The 6,676-nt window shown below is 38.6% G+C and overlaps 1 long non-coding RNA gene across 1 annotated transcript; it reads right to left on the bottom strand.

Moving 5' to 3' along the window:
• Positions 1 to 595: 595 nt before the first annotated feature.
• On the bottom strand, positions 596 to 5,160 carry LOC129660036 (uncharacterized). Its single transcript, XR_008697862.1, has 3 exons — positions 5,021 to 5,160; positions 2,723 to 2,835; positions 596 to 934 (listed from the first exon to the last, which is right to left on the bottom strand). It is a non-coding gene; the product is annotated as an uncharacterized LOC129660036 (long non-coding RNA).
• Positions 5,161 to 6,676: the final 1,516 nt, after the last annotated feature.

The raw sequence follows: 6,676 nt of genomic DNA, 5'->3' as shown, positions 1-6,676 counted from the left end.
TTGGATTCAAAATGTCTGAACTTGCATTAGCTGACTCAGAGATTCTTCTGTAAATACTTCTCTTTTGCAACTATGAAAACTCTCATTTTGGGCGGCACATGTTACTCTTTATTTAATTAGCTAAATACTTGTGTCTTTATGATTATGTGAATATTGTCCACCTCCCCAAGAAATTGCTAGGAACCATAAGTGAGGCATCATATATGCTGCATTCATCAAGGTATTCTCACTGCCTTATGCAGCATCTGGCTCCTAGAAGATCAAATATTTGCTGAATGAGGAAGAACTAACTGAACACAGGAGCTATGGATTGTTTTAATTTTAGTTAATCAAGGACATAAGTATATGTGTGTGTGACTTACACGTATGTACACATACATACCACCTTGCATAGCACTTTCTTACTATAAATTTTGAAGCATTTTAACTGAAATTAGCTATTTCCTTTCTTTATTAACATATATACAAGAATAATGATAGTCTTTAACTGTTCATAGGTCCTCTGCCCAATTGCTATTGCTAAGTGGTTCTGTATCAGTGAGTTATATGAAAAAGTTTACATTACCTTTAGCTCTTTGAGACATACACGCTTGGGATACTTCTTTTATTTGCAGTGTTTTGCCCCTGCTGAAAGGTTTTTCTGTTTTTCTGTTGGTTTTTGTCCTTGGATAGAACTATTTGGAATATGTCCTTTCGCCTTTTAGTTTTGGTTAAGCAAGAATCTCTTCTTTTGTAGTTATTTTTCCTTTTTTGGAGGTTATAACAATGTTTCAGAAGCTTCTGTTCTTTTTCAAAAACCATTTGATCATGAGGGAATTGGAATGTTACATTTCAAAATTGAACACCTCATCCTGAGAAATGAAAAGCTTTGAAATGGAGGTATCCAGCGTCCTTGTATTTAGACCGGAGCTCAGAGTCTGGACTGACTTGAAAGCTGAGACATAAAAAGTATACAATTTAGCTGAGTTTTCTCAAACTAATCTCTAAGATACCTAAAATGCAAGCTTTGCTCATCTGCCTCTTTTGAGTTCCAATATCTTGTTCAATTTCTGAAACATAAGAATAAAGGTTTTGTGGGAAATTGTCAGTTAATCGAAACATGGTTATTGTAAGAATGAGGGGAGAGAGAAATAACAAAATTTATCATGATTTTAACATTTTCAACATAATTTCGTCATTTTAAATCAATTCAGTATACTTTTCTTTGAATTATAACATGATCAATATGTTTAACAAATTTTTAACATATACCAGATAATCTGATGAAGTATGAAAGCATATAAATAGCTATTTACACATCTAACCATTGTTATTAATTTAATTGACAGTGAAAATTTTATAAAATTTTGTTCAAAGAATCTAACACACTATATTTTTACATCTTAACTATTTTTCCTTTGTTTTCACTATAAAGGTTTTCTAGTATCAATATATGGCTGCGTGCCTTTTTAAAAAAAATTCATTATATGATACTTATGCCTGGTAAAAATGTATCTGACAGACAATACTAATATATATCTTTAACAGGAACATTCATATAAATAATAATATCTGATCTCTTTTCCAGGATGTCTATTTTCCTGTTTTGTTTTGTTTTTTAATCGTTTTAAATTGACTTTTAAAATTTAAAAGTTCAATTTATGGACTTTTCTTTATTCTTTTCTGAATATCAAAAATGCCTCTTTCTTTTCCCATTACACTCAAGTTAAGTTGTTTCTGGAAATGACACTAAACTCCCTGCTTTTACAAGAAGTGTCTTTAACAAGTCACCTTCTTGTAATTTCCAATTGAGCATATTGTTTATACCGTATAAACATATGGTATCATATTTCAAACAATAGATATTTTAAAGGAACTACTATATTTTCCTGAATTTATACTCTCAAGTGATTTTTGTAACTTGCTAGCAAAATAGACACACACACAATTGTGAAATGTAGATTTTATAAAAAAGATAAATCATTAGAATGGCAGAAATGAATTACTTTTAGTGATGTGGAGATAAAGAATAATGTAAATTGACATGCTTCAGTAGCATTCAGAGTATTTGTTGAGTAATTTTGGTGCAGTGAGGTGAACTGGAAGCAAAGTGACAATTTTTCTGAGATGTAAGGGGCAGATACTATAATTCAGGGTTCCTGGTGGAACTTATGGGCTTCTCTGGTGGCTCAGTGTTAAGAATCTGCTTGAGATGCAGGAGATGCCACTCTGTCCCTGGGTTGGGGAAGATCCCCTGGAGGTGGGCATGGCAGCCCACTCCAGTATTCTTGCCTGGAGAATCCCGTGAACAGAGGAGCCTGGAGGGCTACAGTCCATAGTGTCGCAAAGAGTCGGACACTGACTGAAGAGAGCATGCATGCAGGAGGAACTTACGGGCAAGGCACAAGAGAAGTGATAGCTTTGTGTGAGGTGTGGGGGTGGAGGGGGACGTTCTGTGAGTGTTCACTAGTTCACTACAAGTTTTCACCCCAGCACTGGTCCCCACATGAATGGGAGAAATTTCCTAGACTTTGCAGAGAGACTCCCACAGAGCAGGAGACTGAACAGAGTTGCAGCGATTGTGAAGTACTGGGAGATGGTAGAGTTCTGGCATAACTGGAGAGGAGAGACTTCACTGAGTATTCTGGCCAGAAAGCCAAACCTGCCAGGTAAGAACCATTCCTAGGGTAAGGGTCATATTCTAGGAGCTAAAACTCTGAGAACCAAAGTGAGCTAGAGCTACCTTAACAAAGAATACAGCTAAGGCATTCAGGGACCCAGGTTTCTTCCATCTTCTGTCTCTTTCATCTTCAGCATTGGGCTATCAAGGACATCATGCTTGTTCATATCAGGCAGCTGGAAAGAGAAAAAGATAAAGATCGCACATGGGAATTGGTAAGGACCAGGTCCACATACTCAGAACTATGGCTTTTATTGGTCCTGTATGCCTGTGAGTTGGACCATGAAGAAGGCTGAGTGCCAAAGAATTGATAGTTTCAAATTTTGATGTTGCAGAAGACTCTTGAGAGTCCCTTGGACTGCAAGGAGATCAAACCAGTAAATCCTAAAGGAAATCAATCCTGAATATTCACTGGAAGGACTGATGCTGAAATTGAAGCTCTAATATTTGGTTACCTGATGTGAAAAGCCGACTCATTGGAAAAGACCCTGATGCTGGCAAAGATTGAGGGTAGGAAAAGAAGGAGGCAACGGAGGATGAGATAGTTGGGTGGCATCACTGACTCAATGGACATAAGTTTGAGCAAACTCTGGGAGACAGTGAAAGACAGGGAAGCCTGGTGTGCTTCAGTCCATGAGGTCACAAAAAGTTGGTCATGACTCATTGACTGAACAACAAGGCACTGAAGTGCACTTTATTGGTGTTCTTTTCCCACTATTTAGAACAAGCTCATGTCCATGGCAAGCTCCACACAAAACTTGGAAATGCGATCTGACTGTAAGCCAGTAAGAAATGGAATTAACTCTGGTATGCAATTAGCCGATATCTATGTATATGAGGAGTGGAGGGCTTGTAGGTATCTAGCAAGGATGAGATGCTGGAAGGCTTCCTTGCCTGAGAAAATACGATCTACTCTGGATCGTTCATCTGATCTTGGAACCAGGAGCAGGGATATTCTGCTCAAGAGTAGCTGCCCAACCCTTTTACCTCCATCGTCAAAGAGAAAAATTTCCAAAATTGTATGAACTGATGTTAAGTGATGTCACTCTGGACACCACTGTTTTGGCTCCAGAAAGTTCATTTTTCCTGAACCAGCATATCAGCTGCTTTCACTTAAATTTGCCATAGGTCCAGACAGATGGTGGCTTCTCAGGTGGCTCAGTGGATAAAGAATCCACCTGCAAGGCAGGAGACACAGGAGAGGCAGATTCGATCACTGGGTCAGGAAGATCCCTTGGAAGAGGAAATGACAACACATTCTTGTATTCTTGCCTGGAGAATCCCTTGTGGGCTATAGTCCATAGGGTTGAAAAGATTTAGACATGACTGAGGTGACTGAGCACACACACAAGAGAGACGGAGCTACAAATGCCTCCTACAGGACTTCTATTTTTTAAATTAAATATATTCTATAAATATTTTATGGTTTTTAAGAATTACCTTTTTATTTTAAAATTTATTTTAAACTTTTTATTTTATATGGGAGTATAGCCAATTAACACTGTGTGATAGTTTCTTGTGGACAGAAGAGAAACTCTGCTATCCATATACATGTATCCATTCTCTTCCAGACTCTCCTCCCATCCAAGCTGCTACATAACATTGAGCAAATTTCCCCATGCTATACAGTAGGTCTTTGTTGGTTGTCCATTTTAAATGCAGCAGTGCATACATGTAGTGTACAAATGCCTTCTGTAGGATGTCTACTACCACTTAGAAGAGTCCAGGCATCTGAATCTTGACCTTTCCTGACTCCACCCAGGTGCCTAAATTCCTTGCGCATCCAAATACACTATAAATTGCACACAGGTAATTTAGACACCTAACAATGTGATATTTATGATCATTTGTAAGTTTAGTCTGTGAGTATACATAAATGAGGGGCTTCCCAGGTGGCTCAGTGGTAAAGAATCCGGCTTCCAACGAGGGCCACGTAGGAGATGGGGGTCCCATTCCTGGGTCTGGGTCAGGAAGATCCCCTGGAGGAGGAAATAGCAACCCACTCCAGAATTCTTGCTGGGATAATACTATGGACAGAGGAGCCTGGCGGACTAAAGTCCATGGAGTTGCAAAGAGTCAGACACCACTGAGTGCCTGAGCATGCATGTGTATATAAATGAGTATGCATTTTTGTTCAGAAAAAATTGTATGCATATTTATAGCAGATGAATGTAAAGAAAAAAATATTTCAGAAGGCAACTGTGCACAATGGATTCTTGTAACATTATCAAGCAAGTTTATTGCTAAAGAATTGGACACACATTCTTTCTCTTGGTTTTGCTCCTACCGGCACAGGAGAAAGGTGGGGGGATGGAAAGGGAAGGGAAGACTGAAAGAGGATCAGGCAGATGAAAATCAAACCTCCAGAGCAAGCAGCCAACAGAGCATAAATGACCATTCCAGGTAAACTCAGGAAAAGCCTCCTTTTGTCTTTGTTGATGGCGATGATCCCATTTGTATGGAACACTGGAGCGCATTTAGATTAAGTATCTCTCCAGCCTGGTTCCTAAGCTCTTGAAGATCCTAAAAGCAGAGAACTGAATGATGCCCAGGAGCTTATCCTGAGCTTTGAGATTATCCCCCAAGTTGGCTGGCAGGCCTGCCGAAGGTGACCTGCCTGTTATCTCAGAGCACTCCACACCACAGAGATCATCAACGCCATTAGGGCACTTAGCGCCGTAAATGCCTTTAAGCAGCTTTAGATAGAAGATCTATGGTCTGGACTGGGAGCAGAAAATTTCATCATCGTGATTTCTCTGCTGGGCCCTTGTTTAGAAACATTGCTCACATCTTTTGGTTTGACGGGAAAACAGCAGCTGTTTTCTGATCGTGTGGCCATCTGTTCTTTATGGCTTATATTATTAATGTTTACAAGGGCTAATTGGTATTTTGAAGTGACTAAGGTGATTGATCAAGAAATACCTAACTATGTTTACTTTAATGCCTGCCTTAAAAATGCCAAAGATAGTAGCAATGACTTAATACTATCTTCGTTCCAACTATTATGTGGTCCTCTTGACCAAATTCTTTCCATTTTAATAATCTGGGAATAAGAGGAAAATAATTACTTTTTATGTTCTAAGTTAAATCTACTTAGTCAAATTTCTTCTTGGTCAGTCCACATGAAGCCTCCCTGACTAGCCCAATCTTAACAATCACTTTATCACTTAATAAGTATTCCAAATAGGTCTGGCATTTAGAAATCTATTATTATTACTCTGTGCTCAGTCCTGTCTGACTCTTTGTGGCCCCATGGACTGTAGTCTGCCAGGCTCCTCTGTCCATCAAATTTTCCAGGCAAGAATCCTGGAGCAAATTGCCATTTCCTACTCCAGGGGAATCTTGGCAATCCAGGGATCGAACTTGTGTCTCTTATATTGGCATGTGAATTCTTTACCACTGGTGCCATCTGAGAAGCCTGGGGCTTCTCCAAGTTATTATTATTTGTGTGTATATTTATGTATTTATTACTTTTATATTTGCCATTATGCATTCTGTGGTAAGGTCTTTCTGGAAGGCTGGGACTGTATATTGTAAATTTATCTTTTCACATCAGCATATAAAATATTGAACAATGGCCAGCCCTTAGTCAATACATCCTAAATGTTTAAAAGGAGACAGCTATGGTGCAAGAGCCAATTCTAAATAATAAAATAATAGTAGAGATTTAGCTTTTGGATTTGAAGGGTGCAAATTGTTAAAATTGCTGGTTTATACAACTAACGTTTATTGAAAGCCTCCAGGTACAGTCATCTTGCCTGAATTACTGTAATATCCCTCAGCTTCTCTGTGTGCCTTTAGCCTTTTCTTTCTGGGTTCATTCTCCACATCCCAACTAGAGGGTGTGTGATCTTTCAATGATGCAAATTCATTCACATTATTAACCTAATTAAAATCTTTCAATAGTTCCTTATTTATTTCAAGATCAAGTGCAAATTTCTTGGCATGACATTCAGAATTCATCATGATCTGGCTCCTATAGGTCTCCCTGCCCTTGCCATATTTCCAAGTTTTATC

Source organism: Bubalus kerabau, chromosome 9 (genome assembly GCF_029407905.1).
Source record: "Bubalus kerabau isolate K-KA32 ecotype Philippines breed swamp buffalo chromosome 9, PCC_UOA_SB_1v2, whole genome shotgun sequence".
NCBI lineage: Eukaryota > Metazoa > Chordata > Mammalia > Artiodactyla > Bovidae > Bubalus > Bubalus kerabau.
This window is presented reverse-complemented; position numbering and strand designations above follow the sequence as displayed.